Consider the following 24,992-nt stretch of genomic DNA (forward strand, 5'->3'; position numbering starts at 1 on the left):
ATCAGAAAATTGTTTTTCTGGACTGTAGAAAAATTTATTCAAAATGTCATTTGGATTGAGACTCATGTTGAATTACTACTTTTTAACGCCTCTATGTGACCAAAATTGCCATTTTTACAGACTTTTTCTCCGACTAAAAAGCTTCTATTTCGACCAATTTCGGCATTTAAATGACTCTAAACAAACTTATTTTAGTTCCAAAAGTGATAATTCACATGCAATAGTCATTTACAATCAAAAAATTAAACATAAAAAAATTACAATTTCTGACCATCTGGAGAAAGTTCGACAGGTCACGGGTCACCGTTTTTCATCAGAAAATGGATTTTTTGGACTGTAGAAAAATGTATTCAAAATGTCATTTGGAGTGTGTCTCATGTTGAATAACTACTTTTTAAAGCCCCAATTTGACCAAAATTGCCATTTTTACAGACTTTTTCTCCTACTCAAAAGCATCTATTTCGACCAATTTCAGGCATTTAAATGACTCTAAACACACGTATTTTAGTTACAAAAGTGATAATTCATATGCAATAGTCATTTACAGTCAAAAAAGTAAACATAAAAAAATCACAATTTCCGACCATCTGGAGAAAGTTCGACAGGTCACAGGGGACTGTTTTTCATCAGAAAATTTATTTTTTGGACTGTAGAAAAATGTATTCAAAATGTCATTTGGATTGAGCCTCTTGTTGAATAATTACTTTTTAAAGCCCCAATTTGACCAAAATTACAATTTTTACAGATTTTTTATCCTACTCAAAAGCTTCTATTTCGACAAATTTCAGGCATTAAAATGACTCTAAACACACTTATTTTAGTTCCAAAAGTGATAATTCACATGCAATAGTCATTTACAGTAAAAAAATTAAAGATAAAAAAATTACAATTTCTGACCATCTGGAGGAAGTTCGACAGGTCACGGGTCATCGTTTTTCATCAGAAAATTGTTTTTTTGGACTGTAGAAAAATTCATTGAAAATGTCATTTGGATTGAGACTCATGTTGAATTACTACTTTTTAAAGACTCTATGTGACCAAAATTGCCATTTTTACAGACTTTTTCTGGTACTCAGAAGCTTCTATTTTGACCAATTTCAGGCATTAAAATGACTATAAACACACTTATTTTAGTTCCAAGAGTTCTAATTCACATGCAATAGTCATTTACAGTCAAAAAATTTAACATAAAAAAATTACAATTTCTGACCATCTGGCGAAAGTTCGACAGGTCACGGGTCACCGTTTTTCATCAGAAAATGGATTTTTTGGACTGTAGAAAAATGTATTCAAAATGTCATTTGGATTGTGTCTCATGTTGAATAACTATTTTTTAAAGCCAAAATTTGACCGAAATTGCCATTTTTACAGACTTTTTCTTCTACTCAAAAGCATCTATTTCGACCAATTTCAGGCATTAAAATGACTATAAACACACTTATTTTAGTTCCAAGAGTTCTAATTCACATGCAACAGTCATTTACAGTCAAAAAATTAAACATAAAAAAATTACAATTTCTGACCATCTGGAGAAAGTTCGACAGGTCACGGGTCATTGTTTTTCATCAGAAAATTGATTTTTTGGACTATAGAAGAATGTATACAAAATGTCATTTGTATTGAGACTCATTTTGAATTACTACTTTTTAAAGCCTCAATGTGACCAAAACTGCCATTTTTACAGACTTTTTATCCTACTCAGAAGCTTCTATTTCGACCAATTTCAGGCATTCAAATGACTCTAAACACACATATTTTAGTTCCAAAAGTGATAATTAACATGCAATAGTCATTTACAGTAAAAAAATTAAACATACAAAAATTACAATTTCTGACCATCTGGAGAAAGTTCGACAGGTCACCGTTTTTCATCAGAAAATGGATTTTTTTGGACTGTAGACAAATGTATACAAAACGTCATTTGGATTGAGAATCATGTTGAATTACTACTTTTTAAAGCCTCAATGGGACCAAAACTGCCATTTTTACAGACTTTTTCTCCTACTCAAAAGCTTCTATTTTGACCCATTTCAGGCATTTAAATGACTCTAAACACACTTATTTCAGTTCCAAAAGTGATAATTAACATGCAATAGTCATTTACAGTTAAAAACTTACACAACAAAAAAATTACCAATTCTGACCATCTAGAGAATGTTCGACAGGTCACGGGTCATCATTTTTCATCCGAAAATAGTTTTTTGGGACTGTAGAAAAATGTATTCAAAATGTCATTTGGATTGAGACTCATGTTGAATAACTACTTTTTAACGCCTCAATGTGACCAAAATTGCCATTTTTACAGACTTTTTCTCCTACTCAGAAGTTTCTATTTCTACCAATTTCAGGCATTAAAATGACTCTAAACACACTTATTTTAGTTCCAAAAGTGATAATTAACCTGCAATAGTCATTTACAGTCAAACAATTAAAGATAAAAAAACTTACAATTTCTGACCATCTGGAGAAAGTTCGACAGGTCACGGGTCACCATTTTTCATCAGAAAATGGATTTTTTGGACTGTAGAAAAATGTATTAAAAATTTCATTTGGATTGTGACTCATGTTGAATAACTACTTTTTAATACCTCAATGTGTCTAAAATTGCTATTTTTACAGACTTTTTCTCCTACTCAGAAGCTTCTATTTCGACCAATTTCAGGCATTAAAATGACTCTAAACACACTTATTTTAGTTCCAAAAGTGATAATTCACATGCAATAGTCATTTACAGTTAAAAAATTAAAGTCAAAAAAATTACAATTTCTGACCATCTGGAGAAAGTTCGACAGGTCACGGGTCATCGTTTTTCATCAGAAAATTCTTTTTTTGGAGTGCAGAAAAATTAATTCAAAATGTCATTTGGATTGAGACTCATGTTGAATTACTACTTTTTAAAGCCTCTATGTGATTAAAATTGCCATTTTTACAGACTTTTTCTCCTACTCAGAAGCTTCTATTTCGACCAATTACAGGCATTTAAATGACTCTAAACACACTTATTTTTGTTCCAAGAGTTCTAATTCACATGCAATAGTCATTTACAGTCAAAAAATTAAACATAAAAAAATTACAATTTCTGACCATCTGGTGAAATTTTCACAGTCATCGTTTTTCATCAGAAAATTGTTTTTTTGGACTGTAAAAAAATTCATTCAAAATGTCATTTGGATTGAGCCTCATGTTGAATAACCACTTTTTAACGCCTCAATGTGACCAAAATTGCCATTTTTATAGACTTTTTCTCCTACTCAGAAGCTTCTATTTTGACCAATTTCAGGTATTAATATGACTCTAAACACACTTCTTTTAGTTCCAAAAGTGATAATTCACATGCAATAGTCATTTACAGTCAAAAATTAAACATGAAAAAATTACAATTTCTGACCATCTGGAGAAAGTTCGACAGGTCACGGGTCACCGTTTTTCATCAGAAAATGGATTTTTTGGACTATAGAAGAATGTATACAAAATGTCATTTGGATTGAGACTCATGTTGAATTACTACTTTTTAAAGCCTCAATGTGACCAAAACTGCCATTTTTACGGACTTTTTATCCTACTCAGAAGCTTCTATTTCGACCAATTTCAGGCATTAAAATGACTCTAAACACACGTATTTTAGTTCCAAAAGTGATAATTAACATGCAATAGTCATTTACAGTAAAAAAATTAAACATACAAAAATTACAATTTCTGACCATCTGGAGAAAGTTCGACAGGTCACCGTTTTTCATCAGAAAATTGATTTTTTTGGACTGTAGACAAATGTATACAAAACGTCATTTGGATTGAGACTCATGTTGAATTACTACTTTTTAAAGCCTCAATGGGACCAAAACTGCCATTTTTACAGACTTTTTCTCCTACTCAAAAGCTTCTATTTCGACCCATTTCAGGCATTTAAATGGCTCTTAACGCACTTATTTTAGTTACAAAAGTGATAATTCACATGCAATAGTCATTTACAGTCAAAAACTTACACAATAAAAAATTACCAATTCTGACCATCTGGAGAATGTTCGACAGGTCACGGGTCATCATTTATCATCCGAAAATTGTTTTTTTGGACTGTAGAAAAATTTATTCAAAATGTCATTTGGATTTTGCCTCATGTTTAATAACTACTTTTTAAACCCTCAATGTGACCAAAATTGCCATTTTTACAGACTTTTTCTCCTACTCAGAAGCTTCTATTTCGACCAATTTCAGGCATTAAAATGACTCTAAACACACTTATTTTAGTTCCAAAAGTGATAATTCACATGCAATAGTCATTTACAGTCAAAAAATTAAAGCAAAAAAAATTACAATTTCTGACCATCTGGAGAAAGTTCGACAGGTCACGGGTCATCGTTTTTCATCAGAAAATTGTTTTTTTGGACTGTAGAAAAATTCATTCAAAATGTCATTTGGATTGAGACTCATGTTGAATTACTACTTTTTAAAGACTCTATGTGACCAAAATTGCCATTTTTACAGACTTTTTCTGGTACTCAGAAGCTTCTATTTTGACCAATTTCAGGCATTAAAATGACTATAAACACACTTATTTTAGTTCCAAGAGTTCTAATTCACATGCAATAGTCATTTACAGTCAAAAAATTTAACATAAAAAAATTACAATTTCTGACCATCTGGCGAAAGTTCGACAGGTCACGGGTCACCAGTTTTCATCAGAAAATGGATTTTTTGGACTGTAGAAAAATGTATTCAAAATGTCATTTGGATTGTGTCTCATGTTGAATAACTATTTTTTAAAGCCAAAATTTGACCAAAATTGCCATTTTTACAGACTTTTTCTTCTACTCAAAAGCATCTATTTCGACCAATTTCAGGCATTTAAATGACTCTAAACTCACTTATTTTAGTTCCAAAAGTGATAATTAACATGCAATAGTCATTTACAGTCAAAAACTTACACAACAAAAAAATTACCAATTCTGACCATCTAGAGAATGTTCGACAGGTCACGGGTCATCATTTTTCATCCGAAAATAGTTTTTTTGGACTGTAGAAAAATGTATTCAAAATGTCATTTGGATTGAGACTCATGTTGAATAACTATTCTTTAATGCCTCAATGTGACCAAAATTGCCATTTTTACAGACTTTTTCTCCTACTCAGAAGCTTCTATTTCTACCAATTTCAGGCATTATGACTCTAAACACACTTATTTTAGTTCCAAAAGCGATAATTAACATGCAATAGTCATTTACAGTCAAAAAATTAAAGATAAAAAAACTTACAATTTCTGACCATCTGGAGAAAGTTCGACGGGTCACGGGTCACCATTTTTCATCAGAAAATGGATTTTTTGGACTGTAGAAAAATGTATTCAAAATTTCATTTTGATTGAGACTCATGTTGAATAACTACTTTTTAATACCTCAATGTGTCCAAAATTGCCATTTTTACAGACTTTTTCTCCTACTCAGAAGCTTCTATTTCGACCAATTTCAGGCATTAAAATGACTCTAAACACACTTATTTTAGTTCCAAAAGTGATAATTCACATGTAATAGTCATTTACAGTCAAAAAATTAAAGTTAAAAAAATTACAATTTCTGACCATCTGGAGAAAGTTCGACAGGTCACGGGTCATCGTTTTTCATCAGAAAATTGTTTTTTTGGACTGTAGAAAAATTCATTCAAAATGTCATTTGGATTGAGCCTCATGTTGAATAACTACTTTTTAACGCCTCAATGTGACCAAAATTGCCATTTTTACAGACTTTTTCTCCGACTGAAAAGCTTCTATTTCGACCAATTTCAGGCATTTAAATGACTCTAAACAAACTTATTTTAGTTCCAAAAGTGATAATTCACATGCAATAGTCATTTACAGTCAAAACATTAAAGTTAAAAAAAATACAATTTCTGACAATCTGGAGAAAGTTTGACAGGTCACGGGTCACCGTTTTTCATCAGAAAATTGATTTTTTAGACTAGAAAAATGTATTAAAAATGTCATTTGGATTGAGCCTCATGTTGAATAACTACTTTTTAAAGCCCCAATTTGACCAAAATTGCCATTTTTACAGACTTTTTCTCCTACTCAAAAGCTTCTATTTCGACCAATTTCGGCATTTAAATGACTCTAAACAAACTTATTTTAGTTCCAAAAGTGATAATTCACACGCAATAGTCATTTACAGTCAAAAAATTAAAGTTAAAAAAATTACAATTTCTGACCATCTGGAGAAAGTTCAACAGGTCACGGGTCATCATTTTTCATCAGAAAATTGTTTTTCTGGACTGTAGAAAAATTTATTCAAAATGTCATTTGGATTGAGACTCATGTTGAATTACTACTTTTTAACGCCTCTATGTGACCAAAATTGCCATTTTTACAGACTTTTTCTCCGACTAAAAAGCTTCTATTTCGACCAATTTCGGCATTTAAATGACTCTAAACAAACTTATTTTAGTTCCAAAAGTGATAATTCACATGCAATAGTCATTTACAATCAAAAAATTAAACATAAAAAAATTACAATTTCTGACCATCTGGAGAAAGTTCGACAGGTCACGGGTCACCGTTTTTCATCAGAAAATGGATTTTTTGGACTGTAGAAAAATGTATTCAAAATGTCATTTGGAGTGTGTCTCATGTTGAATAACTACTTTTTAAAGCCCCAATTTGACCAAAATTGCCATTTTTACAGACTTTTTCTCCTACTCAAAAGCATCTATTTCGACCAATTTCAGGCATTTAAATGACTCTAAACACACGTATTTTAGTTACAAAAGTGATAATTCATATGCAATAGTCATTTACAGTCAAAAAAGTAAACATAAAAAAATTACAATTTCCGACCATCTGGAGAAAGTTCGACAGGTCACAGGGGACTGTTTTTCATCAGAAAATTTATTTTTTGGACTGTAGAAAAATGTATTCAAAATGTCATTTGGATTGAGCCTCTTGTTGAATAATTACTTTTTAAAGCCCCAATTTGACCAAAATTACAATTTTTACAGATTTTTTATCCTACTCAAAAGCTTCTATTTCGACAAATTTCAGGCATTAAAATGACTCTAAACACACTTATTTTAGTTCCAAAAGTGATAATTCACATGCAATAGTCATTTACAGTAAAAAAATTAAAGATAAAAAAATTACAATTTCTGACCATCTGGAGGAAGTTCGACAGGTCACGGGTCATCGTTTTTCATCAGAAAATTGTTTTTTTGGACTGTAGAAAAATTCATTGAAAATGTCATTTGGATTGAGACTCATGTTGAATTACTACTTTTTAAAGCCTCTATTTGACTAAAATTGCCATTTTTACAGACTTTTTCTCCTACTCAGAATCTTCTATTTCTACTAATTTCAGGCATTAAAAAGACTCTATGCACACTTATTTTAGTTATAAAAGTGATAATTCACATGCAATAGTCATTTACAGTCAAAAACTTAAACAATGAAAAATTACCAATTCTGACCATCTGGAGAATGTTCGACAGGTCACGGGACACTGTTTTTCATCAGAAAATTGATTTTTGTTGACTTTAGAAAAATGTATTCAAAATGTCATTTGGATTGAGCCTCATGTTAAATAACTACTTTTTAAAGCCTCCATGTGACCAAAATTGCCATTTTTACAGACTTTTTCTCCTACTAAAAAGCTTTTATTTCGAACAATTTCAGGCATTTAAAAGACTCTAAACACACTTATTTTAGTTACAAAAGTGATAATTCACATGCAATAGTCATTTACAGTCAAAAAATTAAACATAAAAAAATTACAATTTCTGACAATCTGGAGAAAGTTCGACAGGTCACGGGTCACCGTTTTTCATCAGAAAATGGATTTTTTGGACTGTAGAAAAATGTATTCAAAATGTCATTTGGATTGAGCCTCATGTTGAATAACTACTTTTTAAAGCCCCAATTTGACCAAAATAGCCATTTTTACAGACTTTTTCTCCTACTCAAAAGCTTCTATTTCGACCAATTTCTGGCATTTAATTGACTCTAAACAAACTTATTTTAGTTCCAAAAGTGATAATTAACATGCAATAGTCATTTACAGTCAAAAAATTAAACATAAAAAAATTACAATTTCTGACCATCTGGAGAAAGTTCGACAGGTCACGGGTCACCGTTTTCATCAGAAAATGGATTTTTTGGACTGTAGAAAAATGTATTCAAAATGTCATTTGGATTGAGACTCATTTTGAATAACTACTTTTTAAAGCCTCAATGTGACCAAAATTGCCATTTTTACAGTCTTTTTCTCCTACTCAGAAGCTTCAATTTTGACCAATTTCAGGCATTAAAATGACTCTAAACACACTTATTTTAGTTCCAAAAGTGATAATTCACATGCAATAGTCATTTACAGTCAAAAAATTAAACTTAAAAAAAATACAATTTCTGACCATCTAGAGAAAGTTCGACAGGTCACGAATCATCGTTTTTCATCAGAAAATTGTTTTTTTGGACTGTAGAAAAATGTATTTAACATGTCATTTGGATTGAGCCTCATGTTAAATAACTACTTTTTAAAGCCTCCATGTGACCAAAATTGCCATTTTTACAGACTTTTTCTCCTACTAAAAAGCTTCTATTTCGACCAATTTCGGCATTTAAATGACTCTAAACAAAATTATTTTAGTTCCAAAAGTGATAATTCACATGCAATAGTCATTTACAGTCAAAAAATTAAAGTTAAAAAAATTACAATTTCTGACCATCTGGAGAAAGTTCGACAGGTCAAGGGTCATCATTTTTCATCAGAAAATTGTTTTTTTGGACTGTAGAAAAATTCATTCAAAATGTCATGTGGATTGAGACTCATGTTGAATTACTACTTTTTAAAGCCTCTATGTGACCAAAATTGCCATTTTTACAGACTTTTTCTCCGACTAAAAAGCTTCTATTTCGACCAATTTCGGCATTTAAATGACTCTAAACAAACTTATTTTAGTTCCAAAAGTGATAATTCACATGCAATAGTCATTTACAGTCAAAAAATTAAACATAAAAAAATTACAATTTCTGACCATCTGGAGAAAGTTCGACCGGTCACGGATCACCGTTTTTCATCAGAAAATGGATTTTTTAGACTATAGAAGAATGTATACAAAATGTCATTTGGATTGAGACTCATGTTGAATTACTACTTTTTAAAGCCTCTATGTGACCAAAATTGCCATTTTTACAGACTTTTTCTCCGACTAAAAAGCTTCTATTTCGACCAATTTCGGCATTTAAATGACTCTAAACAAACTTATTTTAGTTCCAAAAGTGATAATTAACATGCAATAGTCATTTACAGTAAAAAATTAAACATACAAAAATGACAATTTCTGACCATCTGGAGAAAGTTCGACAGGTCACCGTTTTTCATCAGAAAATGGATTTTTTTGGACTGTAGACAAATGTATTCAAAATGTCATTTGGATTGTGTCTCATGTTGAATAACTACTTTTTAAAGCCCCAATTTGACCAAAATTGCCATTTTTACAGACTTTTTCTCCTACTCAAAAGCATCTATTTCGACCAATTTCAGGCATTTAAATGACTCTAAACACACGTATTTTAGTTACAAAAGTGATAATTCATATGCAATAGTCATTTACAGTAAAAAAATTAAACATAAAAAAATTACAATTTCTGACCATCTGGAGAAAGTTCGACAGGTCACGGGTCATCGTTTTTCATCAGAAAATTGTTTTTTTGGACTGTAGAAAAATTCATTCAAAATGTCATTTGGATTGAGACTCATGTTGAATTACTACTTTTTAAAGCCTCTATTTGACCAAAATTGCCATTTTTACAGACTTTTTCTCCTACTCAGAAGCTTCTATTTCGACCAATTACAGGCATTTAAATGACTCTAAACACACTTATTTTGGTTCCAAGAGTTCTAATTCACATGCAATAGTCATTTACAGTCAAAAAATTAAACATAAAAAAATTACAATTTCTGACCATCTGGTTAAAGTTGGACAGGTCACAGGTCATCGTTTTTCAGGTTCCTCCACAGCAAAACAGCACTCTGGCAGAAAGGGGAGGCAAGACCTTAGATCAGCAGGCTTCTTGTCCTTGGTACAGGTTTCCTTGTCAGAAGTGATCTGAGTCTTTGGTTCAGGGGTCCTTCTCTTATACCCCTTTTCTCCTTTGTTCCCTTTGTCCAAGCAGGGAAATTCCCCCCATCTCAGGTTCGTTGTGGGTGTTGCCAGGCAGAGGCACCTGGCCTATTCACTGAGCAGGGCAGAGTCCTCAGCCGCCCATCAGGAGGCGGAGCCAGTATTGTCACTGGCAGGAGCAGGGCTATCAGTCGCCCAGCAGGAGGTGGAGCCAGTATTGTGTCAGGCAGGGCAGGCTACTCTTCCCTCACTCTATGTGTAAATGCCTCATTCACCCCACACTGACTCATTCAGACCTCTGGAGCCACCCAGCCCCTGACACACACACCAAACCAGCAGAGACCGGTGGATAGTTGGACAAGAAAATAGCCACTTTCTAAAAGGGCTATTTTCAAACACAGAATCTAAAAACCATCCATCCTAAAGGGTGTGTTATTAAATTCTGAGTTCAGGGATACTAAACTCGACCTGCTACCATGCTCCCTGAGTCAGATAGATTATAATGGAGTTAATAATCAGTCTGCCCAGTCTGGCCTATTGGAGGCAGGTAGCCCTTCAATAGTGAAAAACGAAAATGGCTGTAATTCACTATTAGGTCATGCCACACACATCAGGGCATGACCTACCTTTTACCCACAATGCACCCAGCCCTAGGGCTTACCATAGAGGTGTCTGAAATGTGGCAAAGTGAAGGTTTAGAGACTGGCAAGTAGGTTTCCTTGCCAAGTCGACATGGCAGTCAGGGACACATTTTACAAGCTGCTTCTGTGGGTGGCACAACCAGTGCTGCAAGCCCACCAGCAGCAGTTAACTTACATGCCCTTGGCACCCGCAGTGCACTAGACTAGGGACTGAACAGTAAGTCAACCAAGCCAATCATGGTAACACCAATCAATGTAACAATTTAACATAGGGAGCACTTGCACTGTGGCACTGATCAGCAGTGGCAGAGTGCCCAAAGCAATAAACCAGCAAAAACATCGTAAACAGAGGAGGCAAATAGAAAAAAATGGAGGAGAGACTCATGCCAATGATGCCAGGTCTAACACGTGTCCCCTCCAGCTGAAATGTGGGGAGAACTACCCTTCACCCAGGGAGTCCTCATCACTAAGGCGGAAAAACCTGGACAGACCATCAGCATTGGTGTGATCTGTACCAGGGCGGTGCTCCACCGTAAAGTCCATCCCCTGTAGGGAAATGGACCACCTCAACAGCTTTGGGTTCTCACCCCTCATCTGCATTAACCATCTGAGGGGCCTGTGGTCTGTCTGAACCCGGAAGTGAGTCCCAAACAGGTAGGGTCTTAGCTTCTTCAGCGCCCAGACCACAGCAAATGCCTCACGCTCTATCGCACTCCACCTTTGTTCCCTGGGAAGTAACCTCCGGCTGATGAAGGCTACAGGTAAGTCTCGGCCCTCCTCATTCATCTGTGCTAGAACAGCCCCCACACCATGCTCTGAAGCGTCTGTCTGGACAATGAATTCTTTTGAAAAGTCGGGTGCCTGGAGGACCGGTGCTGTACACATTGCAGTTTTCAGGGTGTCAAAGGCGTTCTGACAGGCGTCAGTCCAGATCACAAGTCTCGGCTGCTTCCTGGAAGTCAGCGAGGTCAAGGGGTGCACAATGTTGCCATACCCCTTGACAAACCTCCTGTAGTAACCCGTGAGACCCAAGAAGGCTCTCACCTGAGTCTGGGTTTTGGGCGGTTCCCAAGCCAGGATGGTATCTATCTTGGGTTGCAGGGGGGCCACCTTGCCGCTCCCTACTTGGTGCCCCAAGTACACCACTGAACCCTGCCCAATCTGGCACTTACTGGCCTTGATTGTGAGGCCTGCTCTGCGCAGGGCCAACAACACTTCCTGGAGGTGGCGCAAGTGTTCCTCCCAGCTGGCGCTGAACACTGCTATATCGTCCAGGTAGGCGGAGCTGAAATCTTCCAGCCTGGCCAATACCTGGTTAACCAACATCTGGAATGTGGCAGGGGCATTCTTCATTCCAAAGGGCATCACCCGGAACTGGTAGTGCCGATCTGGTGTGGAGAATGCAGACCTCTCCTTTGCCCCATCAGTCAAGGCGATCTGCCAGTACCCAGACGTTAGATCAAACGTACTAAGGTACCGGGCAGCCCCCAACCGATCGATGAGCTCATCAGCTCTGGGGATGGGGTGCGTGTCAGTCTTGGTGACCGAATTGAGTCCTCGGTAATCCACACAGAACCGAAGTTCTGGTGAAGCACCAGGCGCTGCAGCCTTTGGGACCAAGACCACTGGGCTGGCCCAAGGACTGCTAGAGGACTCAACCACCCCTAAGGCAAACATCTTGGAGACCTCCTCCTTGATATATGCTCTGACCTTTTCAGTCACCCTGTAGGCCTTGTGCCTCACAGGAGTGCTGTCCCCAGTGTCCACATCGTGGACACACCACTGAGTGACACCAGGGATTAAGGAAAACAGATCAGGGAATTGTACCAACAGATGGCGACAATCTTGCTGCTGCTCAGGGGTCAGTGTGTCAGAGAGGACAACACCATCCACTGACCCATCTTTCTCTTTTGCACACAGGAGGTCAGGAAGAGGCTCACTCTCCTCCTCCATCCCAGCATCTGTGGCAAGGCGCATGCCCACTTCGGACCTTTCTAAGTGGGGCTTTAACCGGTTGACATGCAGGACCCTTAAGGGGTTCCTGGGAGATTTCAAGTCCACCAAGTAGGTGACATCGCTCTTTTTCTCCACAACCTCAAATGGTCCAGTCCACCTGTCCTTGAGCGCACAAGGTTCCACAGGGGCCATGACCCAAACTTTCTGACCAGGTTGAAGCTCAACCAGAGTGGCATTCTGATCGTACCAGCGCTTCATCTCTTCCTGGCTGGCCTCCAGATTTGCCTGAGCAAGATCTCTGAAGCGCCGAGTCTGGTTCCTAAAGGCCAGCATGTAGCTATATACATCCTGGGGAGGTTTCCTGGGAGATTGCTCCCAGCCTTCTTTAACCAGACTCAAAGGTCCTCTTACCGGGTGACCATACAAAAGCTCAAATGGGCTGAACCCTAGAGACTTCTGTGGCACCTCACGGTAAGCAAACAGCAGGCATGGCAAGAGGACGTCCCATTTACGCTTCATTGGTTCTTCAAGACCCATGATCATGCCTTTGAGGGTCCGGTTGAATCTCTCAACCAGCCCATTACCTTGAGGGTGGTAAGGAGTGGTAAACTTGAGGGTTACCCCACACTCCTTCCACAGGGACTTCATATAATTAGAAATGAAGTTGGTGCCCCGGTCTGACACCACCTCTCTGGGGAACCCCATGCGGGAGAAAACACCCATCAGTGCCCGTCCCACCACGGGGGCCGTCACTGTGCGGAGAGGGATGGCTTCCGGGTACCGGGTTGCATGGTCCACCAAGACCAGGATAAACCTGTTGCCCATGGCTGTCTTGGGGTCCAGTGGCCCCACAATGTCAATTCCCACTCGCTCAAAGGGGGTACTGACGACGGGAAAAGGTTGGAGGGGAGCCTTCTGCTTCCACCCACTTTTCCCACTTGCCTGGCAAGTTTGACAGGTCCTACAATGGATATCTGAATCCCTTCTCATCTGGGGCCAATAAAAATGGGTGACAAGCCTGTCATAGGTCTTGTCCTGCCCCAGATGTCCAGCTAACGCAACGTCATGAGCCAACCCCAGTAGGAAGGCTCTGAAGCGCTGGGGTACCACCAGCACACGGGCTGACCCAGGCTCAGCAGCCTTAGGCTCGCTATACAGGAGGTCGTTCTCCCAGTAAATCCAATGTGATCCTGACTGATCACCTGTCGTTTGGGCTGAGGCCTGCTGCCTCATACCCACAAGAGAAGGGCACACTTTCTGTTCAGCACAAAATTCCTCCCTGGAGGGACCACCATCCTGCTGCCAATGGGTCAGCTCGGGCACGTCTCCCAGTTCGGCCACTTGTTCTCCTGTCGGTTCCAGGGCATCCCCCTCAGGGTCTGCTCCCTCCTGGACCGCGGGAACGATGGGGGACGGTTTCCCGCGCCCCCTGCCTCTTCTCTTCACGGTTGGGACCTGGGCCATACTTTCAGGCTCCAGGGCCCCATCAACACCCTTACTCACTGACATGGACCGGGTGGTCGCACACACCCACTCAGGCAGACCCAACATTTCCAGATGCGATTTTCTCTCCACCTTAGCCCAAGGGGAGTCCTCCAAATCATTGCCCAGGAGACAATCAACAGGCATGGCGGGCCTCACAGCAACCTGAAGAGTACCTGAGACCCCCCCTCACTCAAAAGGAACTTGAGCTACCTCACACTGACTCTGTGAGTTGTCAGCAGCTACAACGGGGTAGAATGCATGAGGGACCACCTGCTCTCTGGACACCAAGTGACACTTGACAGCTGTCACACTTGCTCCGGTGTCTCTGAGAGCTTCCACCCTATGGCCATTAATGGTCACCCACTGCCTATATTTCTTAGTGTTACTAGGCAGAGGGGTTGGAGGGACCATTTCCACGTCTCCTAAAGAGACCAGGGACATTTCTGCGGGACCCCACCCACCGGGGGCACCCATCTCATTCCCTCCCAGGGCTACACTCGCTACCTGGCGGGGGTGCACGCGGCGGTGCATTGGAATCCTTCATGGGACACTGGGGATCATAATAACGGTGTCCCACCTGCTTACAAACATAGCAGGTCATGGGGCCCCTTGGAACAGGTTTACCTGTCGGGGCCTCTGGCTTCTTTCCAGGGGGAGGCTGGGAACCCTTCCCTTGGTTCCCTTGGGGATTACTTTGGGGCCCTTTCTGGAACTCCCTCTGTTTACCCCTGTCCCCCCCACTCTTCTGCTGGGGACCCTGCCCACCTTTGGCTGAGTCTCCCACTGTACCCTTGTGGACCCTGGTACTGACCCAGCGGTCCGCCTCCTCAGCAAGTTTTCTAGGGTTAGATATCTTGCTATCAACAAGGTGCTGGCGTAGCTCTGGAAAACAGTTATTAGACAAGTGCTCCCAAGCAAACAAATCATAAAGAGCATCATAACTATCAACCTTGCTACCCTTTATCCAACCATCCATGGCTCTGCAAAACAAAGACACATATTCAACCCACGTAGTACCAGGCAACTTCTTACATTCTCTAAAGGTTTGTCGGAACTTTTCTGGGGTTAAGCCATATCTCAGCATTAAAGCATTTTTCATATGAGTATAAGACGCCCTTTCCTCTTCAGGCATGTCAACAAGGTATCTCTCCCTTCATTTGTAAAGCGGCTCCACAACCCCGTTCCCCAATCTTTCTCAGGGACCCGGTGGGCCAACAATGCTAACTCATACGCTTTAAACCATTGGCTAATATCTTCATTCGTACTGTAATCTTTGATCACATCTTTAGGAAAATAAAACCTACTTTCTGCAGGCACAGATGGAGCGCTGCCACCAGAGGGATTCAACTCTAAACTCTTTTCTTTAAGTTCCATCTCCCTCAACATCTTCTCACGTTCAAATGCTAACTTCTCTCTCTCAAAATCTAATCTTTTGCTCTCCATTTCAGCTTCTCTCAGGCTCTTGGCTTTTTCTAATTCCAACTGCCCTCCTAATTTAAGTTTTGCCATTTCTAACTTGTACCCCCTCTCCCTCTCCCTGTCTTCTAATTCTTCAGGGGAAAGGCTCCTAGAGGACGCACTACTGCCTGGAGATGACACTGGCCCACCTGTGGGCTCTTCCTCTTCCTCTTCTTCCGGTACCACCACCGGATCAGAGGGATTTCTGGCCTCTAACCAGGCCTTCAGCGCTTTGAGGAAGCCATCTTTCTTTGTGACACCTGTGGTAGGAACTTTAAACTGCTTGCAAAATCCTTTTAGATCTTTTAGCGTGTAGGAATCTATCTTCTCCTTATCAAATTCCCCCACAACAATCTCCACAGGTGTAGCAGCTCCGGCATTCTCCATGGTCAAAACTGGCAGTGTTTAAAAAATAAGCTCCAGGAAAGCGGAGAACAAAAATAGAATATCCTACCAAAACAGATTGTGGCTGCGTTATGGTCTGCTTTCACTATGTAGCATACACTAATCACTGCACATGAGTCATAAATGCAAAGTTCAATCCTCACCGCTGACCACCAATGTTAGAACCGGCCGTCTCTAGTTGGCAGAGGTATACACTTCTGACAAATAGGGACCAACCAACTCTAGTCAGGGAAAGGGGATTACACACTCAGATAACCCCTGCTACCCCCTTGGTAGCTTGGCAGAGCAGACAGGCTTATCTCAGAGGCAGTGTGTTAAGCATTCAGGACCACATACAGTAATAAAGTGAATACACTACAGATGGACACGACACAGAAGTTATTATAAAAATAGTATTTTTATATACGGCTTAGCACAAGACCAAATAACGACAAAAATATACCACAGTCTTAATAAATACTCTTTGGAAGGAAAAATGATAGTTCAAATAAGGTTTCTTCTTGGCAAATAGTTCTTTAGCACAAAATTAAGTATTCTCCTGAAACACAGTTCTTTGGCAACAATGTGACCCCCACAGGAGTCACACGACGTCGAGTCTACAGGATTCCCAAGGTTCAGCGTCGACCGCGAGGAGCGCTACGTCGAGCCTGGAGTTGCAACAGACCCCACAAGTACAGTACCTTGAGAAATGAAGAAAACGATGATCCACGGCGTCGAGATGTCGGCGTCGAGGTCGGCGTCGATCGTGCCTCGGAGTCGGGTCAATCTGCAGCGGCGTCAAGGGATGTCGGGCCGGAGCAGCGCTCACGGCGTCGAGAAGGGCGTCGAGTCGATGCGATCAGCAGCGGCGTCGGGACGGGGTTGCTTGGAGGTGGAGCCGATAATCACTCCTCACTGGCGTCGATACCGGCGTCGAGACGGGGTCACTTGGAGCCGGGGCCGATACCCACTGCTCACTGGCGTTGCTGCTGGCATCGATCGGGTCCGGCGGCCGGCGTCGAAGGCTCGGGACACTGGAGCCGTTACTCACGATGTCGAGATGGATTCGGCGGCGTCGGCGGCGTCGAGACTGCAGATTTTCCCTTGTGTACTGGAAACAACACTTTCCAGCAATTCAGCAATTCAGCAGATTGTGAAGTCCTTTGGCCCTGTGACTTCAACAGGAGACTGCCACTCTTCCAGCCCTTGGAGATTTCCTAGCAAGTGTTCAGAGAGTACACACCAAGTTCCTCTCTCCTTGTTCCTTGGCAAAAATAAAGAAGCAGCTTTCAGGTTCCTCCACAGCAAAACAGCACTCTGGCAGAAAGGGGAGGCAAGTCCTTAGATCAGCAGGCTTCTTGTCCTTGGTACAGGTTTCCTTGTCAGAAGTGATCTGAGTCTTTGGTTCAGGGGTCCTTCTCTTATACCCCTTTTCTCCTTTGTTCCCTTTGTCCAAGCAGGGAAATTCCCCCCATCTCAGGTTCGTTGTGGGTGTTGCCAGGCAGAGGCACCTGGCCTATTCACTGAGCAGGGCAGAGTCCTCAGCCGCCCATCAGGAGGCGGAGCCAGTATTGTCACTGGCAGGAGCAGGGCTATCAGTCGCCCAGCAGGAGGTGGAGCCAGTATTGTGTCAGGCAGGGCAGGCTACTCTTCCCTCACTCTATGTGTAAATGCCTCATTCACCCCACACTGATTCATTCAGACCTCTGGAGCCACCCAGCCCCTGACCCACACACCAAACCAGCAGAGACCGGTGGATAGTTGGACAAGAAAATAGCCACTTTCTAAAAGGGCTATTTTCAAACACAGAATCTAAAAACCATCCATCCTAAAGGGTGTGTTATTAAATTCTGAGTTCAGGGATACTAAACTCGACCTGCTACCATGCTCCCTGAGTCAGATAGATTATAATGGAGTTAATAATCAGTCTGCCCAGTCTGGCCTATTGGAGGCAGGTAGCCCTTCAATAGTGAAAAACGAAAATGGCTGTAATTCACTATTAGGTCATGCCACACACATCAGGGCATGACCTACCTTTTACCCACAATGCACCCAGCCCTAGGGCTTACCATAGAGGTGTCTGAAATGTGGCAAAGTGAAGGTTTAGAGACTGGCAAGTAGGTTTCCTTGCCAAGTCGACATGGCAGTCAGGGACTGCACGCAGGCGCTGCGGTGGCAGGCCTGAGACACATTTTACAAGCTACTTCTGTGGGTGGCACAACCAGTGCTGCAAGCCCACCAGCAGCAGTTAACTTACATGCCCTTGGCACCCGCAGTGCACTAGACTAGGGACTGAACAGTAAGTCAACCAAGCCAATCATGGTAACACCAATCAATGTAACAATTTACCATAGGGAGCACTTGCACTGTGGCACTGATCAGCAGTGGCACAGTGCCCAAAGCAATAAACCAGCAAAAACATCGTAAACAGAGGAGGCAAACAGAAAAAAATGGAGGAGAGACTCATGCCAATGATTCCAGGTCTAACAATAAAAAATTACCAATCTGACCATCTGTAGAATGTTCGACAGGTCACGGGTCACCGTTTTTCATCAGAAAATGGATTTTTTGGACTGTAGAAAAATGTATTCAAAATTTCATTTGGATTGAGACTCATGTAAATTAACTACTTTTTAAAGCCTCAATGTGACCAAAATTGCCATTTTTACAGACTTTTTATCCTACTCAAAAGCTTCTATTTCAACAAATTTCAGGCATTAAAATGACTCTAAATACACTTATTTAGTTCCAAAAGTGATAATTCACATGCAATAGTCATTTACAGTCAAAAAATTAAAACCAAAAAAATGACAATTTCTGACCATCTGGAGAAAGTTCGACAGGTCACGGGTCATCGTTTTTCATCAGAAAATTGTTTTTTTGGACTGTAGAAAAATTCTTTCAAAATGTCATTTGGATTGAGACTCATGTTGAATTACTACTTTTTAAAGCCTCAATGTGACCAAAATTGCCATTTTTACAGACTTTTTCTCCTACTCAGAAGATTCTATTTCGACCAATTTCAGGCATTAAAATGACTCTAAATACACGTATTTAGTTCCAAAAGTGATAATTCACATGCAATAGTCACTTACAGTCAAAAAATTAAACAGAATAAAATTACAATTTCTGACCATCTGGAGAAAGTTCGACAGGTCACGGGAACTGTTTTTTATCAGAAAATTGATTTTTTGGACTGTAGAAAAATGTATTAAAAATGTCATTAGGATTGAGCCTCATGTTGAATAACTACTTTTTAAAGCCCCAATTTGACCAAAATTGCCATTTTTACAGACTTTTTATCCTACTCAAAAGCTTCTATTTCGACAAATTTCAGGCATTAAAATGACTGTAAACACACTTATTTTAGTTCCAAAAGTGATAATTCACATGCAATAGTCATTTACAGTCAAAAAATTAAACATAAAAAAATTACAATTTCTGACCATCTGGAGAAAGTTCGACAGGTCACGGGTCACCGTTTTTCATCAGAAAATGGATTTTTTGGACTGTAGAAAAATGTATTCAAAATGTCATTTGGATTGTGTCTCATGTTGAATAACTACTTTTTAAAGCCCCAATTTGACCAAAATTGCCATTTTTACAGACTTTTTCTCCTACTCAAAAGCATCTATTTCGACCAATTTCAGGCATTTAAATGACTCTAAACACACTTATTTTATTTCCAAAAGTGATAATTAACATGCAATAGTCATTTACAGTCAAAAAATTAAACATAAAAAAATTACAATTTCTGACCATCTGGAGAAAGTTCGACAGGTCACGGGTCACCGTTTTTCATCAGATAATGGATTTTTTGGACTATAGAAAAATGTATACAAAATGTCATTTAGATTGACACTCATGTTGAATTACTACTTTTTAAAGCCTCAATGTGACCAAAACTGCCATTTTTACAGACTTTTTCTCATACTCGGAAGCTTCTATTTCGACCAATTACAGGCATTTAAATGACTCTAAACACACTTATTTTTGTTCCAAGAGTTCTAATTCACATGCAATAGTCATTTACAGTCAAAAAATTAAACATAAAAAAATTACAATTTCTGACCATCTAGTGAAAGTTCGACAGGTCACGGGTCATTGTTTTTCATCAGAAAATTGTTTTTTTGGACTGTAGAAAAATTCATTCAAAATGTCATTTGGATTGAGCCTCATGTTGACTAACCACTTTTTAACGCCTCAATGTGACCAAAATTGCCATTTTTACAGACTTTTTCTCCTACTGAGAAGATTCTATTTCTGCCAATTTCAGGCATTAAAAAGACTCTAAACACACTTATTTTAGTTCCAAAAGTGATAATTCACATGCAATGGTCATTTACAGTCAAAAAATTAAACATAAAAAAATTACAATTTCTGACCATGTGGAGAAATTTCGACAGGTCACGGGAACTGTTTTTCATCAGAAAATTGATTTTTTGGACTGTAGAAAAATGTACTCAAAATGTCATTTGGATTGAGACTCATGTAAAAAAACTACTTTTTAAAGCCTCAATGTGACCAAAATTGCCATTTTTACAGACTTTTTCTCCTACTCAGAAGCTTCTATTTCAACCAATTTCAGGCATTTAAATGACTCTAAACACACTTATTTTAGTTCCAAAAGTGATAATTAACATGCAATAGTTATTTACCGTCAAAAAATTAAACATAAAAAAATTACAATTTCTGACCATCTGGAGAAATTTCGACAGGTCACGGGAACTGTTTTTCATCAGAAAATTGATTTTTTGGACTATAGAAAAATGTATACAAAATGTCATTTGGATTGAGACTCATGTTGAATTACTACTTTTTAAAGCCTCAATGTGATCAAAACTGCCATTATTACAGACTTTTTATCCTACTCAAAAGCTTCTATTTCGACCAATTTCAGGCATTTAAATGACTCTAAACACTTATTTTAGTTACAAAAGTGATAATTCACATGCTAAAGTCATTTACAGTCAAAAAATTAAACCTAAAAAAATTACAATTTCTGACCACCTGGAGAAAGTTCGACAGGTCACGGGTCATCGTTTTTCATCAGAAAATTGTTTTTTTGGACTGTAGAAAAATTCATTCAAAATGTCATTTGGATTGAGACTCATGTTGAATTACTACTTTTTAAAGCCTCTATTTGACCAAAATTGCCATTTTTACAGACTTTTTCTCCTACTCAGAAGCTTCTATTTCGACCAATTACAGGCATTTAAATGACTCTAAACACACTTATTTTTGTGCCAAGAGTTCAAATTCACACGCAATAGTCATTTACAGTCAAAAAATTAAACATAAAAAAATTACAATTTCTGACCATCTGGTGAAAGTTCGACAGGTCACGGGTCATCGCTTTTCATCAGAAAAATGTTTTTTGGTACTGTAGAAAAATTCATTCAAAATGTCATTTGGATTGAGAAATATGTTGACTAACCACTTTTTGAACGCCTCAATGTGACCAAAATTGCCATTTTTACAGACTTTTTCTCCTACTCAGAAGCTTCTATTTCGACCAATTTCAGGCATTAAAATGACTCTAAATACACTTATTTAGTTCCAAAAGTGATAATTCACATGCAATAGTCACTTACAGTCAAAAAATTAAACATAATAAAATTACAATTTCTGACCATCTGGAGAAAGTTCGACAGGTCACGGGAACTGTTTTTCATCAGAAAATTGATTTTTTGGACTATAGAAAAATGTATTCAAAATGTCTTTAGGATTGAGCCTCATGTTGAATAACTCCTTTTTAAAGGCCCAATTTGACCAAAATTGCCATTTTTACAGACTGTTTATCCTACTCAAAAGCTTCTATTTCGACAAATTTCAGGCATTAAAATGACTCTAAACACACTTATTTTAGTTCCAAAAGTGATAATTCACATGCAATAGTCATTTACAGTCAAAAAATTAAAGCTAAAAAAATGACAATTTCTGACCATCTGGAGAAAGTTCGACAGGTCACGGGTCATCGTTTTTCATCAGAAAATTGTTTTTTTGGACTGTAGAAAAATTCATTCAAAATGTCATTTGTATTGAGACTCATGTTCAATTACTACTTTTTAAAGCCTCTATGTGACCAAAATTGCCATTTTTACAGACTTTTTCTCGTACTCAGAAGCTTCTATTTTGACCAATTTCAGGCATTAATATGACTCTAAACACACTTATTTTAGTTCCAAGAGTTCTAATTCACATGCAATAGTCATTTACAGTCAAAAAATTTAACATAAAAAAATTACGATTTCTGACCATCTGGAGAAAGTTCGACAGGTCACGGGTCACCGTTTTTCATCAGATAATGGATTTTTTGGACTATAGAAAAATGTATACAAAATGTCATTTGGATTGAGACTCATGTTGAATTACTACTTTTTAAAGCCTCAATGTGACCAAAACTGCCATTTTTACAGACTTTTTCTCATACTCGGAAGCTTCTATTTCGACCAATTACAGGCATTTAAATGACTCTAAACACACTTATTTTTGTTCCAAGAGTTCTAATTCACATGCAATAGTCATTTACAGTCAAAAAATTAAACATAAAAAAATTACAATTTCTGACCATCTAGTGAAAGTTGGACAGGTCACGGGTCATTGTTTTTCATCAGAAAATTGTTTTTTTGGACTGTAGAAAAATTCATTCAAAATGTCATTTGGATTGAGCCTCATGTTGACTAACCACTTTTTAACGCCTCAATGTGACCAAAATTGCCATTTTTACAGCCTTTTTCTCCTACTGAGAAGCTTCTATTTCTGCCAATTTCAGGCATTAAAAAGACTCTAAACACACCTATTTTAGTTCCAAAAGTGATAATTCACATGCAATGGTCATTTACAGTCAAAAAATTAAACATAAAAAAATTACAATTTCTGACCATGTGGAGAAATTTCGACAGGTCACGGGAACTGTTTTTCATCAGAAAATTGATTTTTTGGACTGTAGAAAAATGTACTCAAAATGTCATTTGGATTGAGACTCATGTAAAAAAACTACTTTTTAAAGCCTCAATGTGACCAAAATTGCCATTTTTACAGACTTTTTCTCCTACTCAGAAGCTTCTATTTCAACCAATTTCAGGCATTTAAATGACTCTAAACACACTTATTTTAGTTCCAAAAGTGATAATTAACATGCAATAGTTATTTACCGTCAAAAAATTAAACATACAAAAATTACAATTTCTGACCATCTGGAGAAAGTTCGACAGGTCACGGGTCACCGTTTTTCATCAGAAAATTGATTTTTTGGACTATAGAAAAATGTATACAAAATGTCAATTGGATTGAGACTCATGATGAATTACTACTTTTTAAAGCCTCAATGTGATCAAAACTGCCATTATTACAGACTTTTTATCCTACTCAAAAGCTTCTATTTCAACCAATTTCAGGCATTTAAATGACTCTAAACACTTATTTTAGTTACAAAAGTGATAATTCACATGCTAAAGTCATTTACAGTCAAAAAATTAAACCTAAAAAAATTACAATTTCTGACCACCTGGAGAAAGTTCGACAGGTCACGGGTCATCGTTTTTCATCAGAAAATTGTTTTTTTGGACTGTAGAAAAATTCATTCAAAATGTCATTTGGATTGAGACTCATGTTGAATTACTACTTTTTAAAGCCTCTATTTGACCAAAATTGCTATTTTTACAGACTTTTTCTCCTACTCAGAAGCTTCTATTTCGACCAATTACAGGCATTTAAATGACTCTAAACACACTTATTTTTGTGCCAAGAGTTCAAATTCACATGCAATAGTCATTTACAGTCAAAAAATTAAACATAAAAAAATTACAATTTCTGACCATCTGGTGAAAGTTCGACAGGTCACGGGTCATCGCTTTTCATCAGAAAAATGTTTTTTGGTACTGTAGAAAAATTCATTCAAAATGTCATTTGGATTGAGAATCATGTTGACTAACCACTTTTTGAACGCCTCAATGTGACTAAAATTGCCATTTTTACAGACTTTTTCTCCTACTCAGAAGCTTCTATTTCGACCAATTTCAGGCATTAAAATGACTCTAAATACACTTATTTAGTTCCAAAAGTGATAATTCACATGCAATAGTCACTTACAGTCAAAAAATTAAACATAATAAAATTACAATTTCTGACCATCTGGAGAAAGTTCGACAGGTCACGGGAACTGTTTTTCATCAGAAAATTGATTTTTTGGACTGTAGAAAAATGTATTCAAAATGTCTTTAGGATTGAGCCTCATGTTGAATAACTCCTTTTTAAAGGCCCAATTTGACCAAAATGCCATTTTTACAGACTGTTTATCCTACTCAAAAGCTTCTATTTCGACAAATTTCAGGCATTAAAATGACTCTAAACACACTTATTTTAGTTCCAAAAGTGATAGTTCACATGCAATAGTCATTTACAGTCAAAAAATTAAAGCTAAAAAAATGACAATTTCTGACCATCTGGAGAAAGTTCGACAGGTCACGGGTCATCGTTTTTCATCAGAAAATTGTTTTTTTGGACTGTAGAAAAATTCATTCAAAATGTCATTTGTATTGAGACTCATGTTCAATTACTACTTTTTAAAGCCTCTATGTGACCAAAATTGCCATTTTTACAGACTTTTTCTCGTACTCAGAAGCTTCTATTTTGACCAATTTCAGGCATTAATATGACTCTAAACACACTTATTTTAGTTCCAAGAGTTCTAATTCACATGCAATAGTCATTTACAGTCAAAAAATGTAACATAAAAAAATTACGATTTCTGACCATCTGGAGAAAGTTCGACAGGTCACGGGTCACCGTTTTTCATCAGATAATGGATTTTTTGGACTATAGAAAAATGTATACAAAATGTCATTTGGATTGAGACTCATGTTGAATTACTACTTTTTAAAGCCTCAATGTGACCAAAACTGCCATTTTTACAGACTTTTTCTCATACTCGGAAGCTTCTATTTCGACCAATTACAGGCATTTAAA

Source organism: Triturus cristatus, chromosome 8, assembly GCF_964204655.1.
Source record: "Triturus cristatus chromosome 8, aTriCri1.1, whole genome shotgun sequence".
Lineage (NCBI taxonomy): Eukaryota > Metazoa > Chordata > Amphibia > Caudata > Salamandridae > Triturus > Triturus cristatus.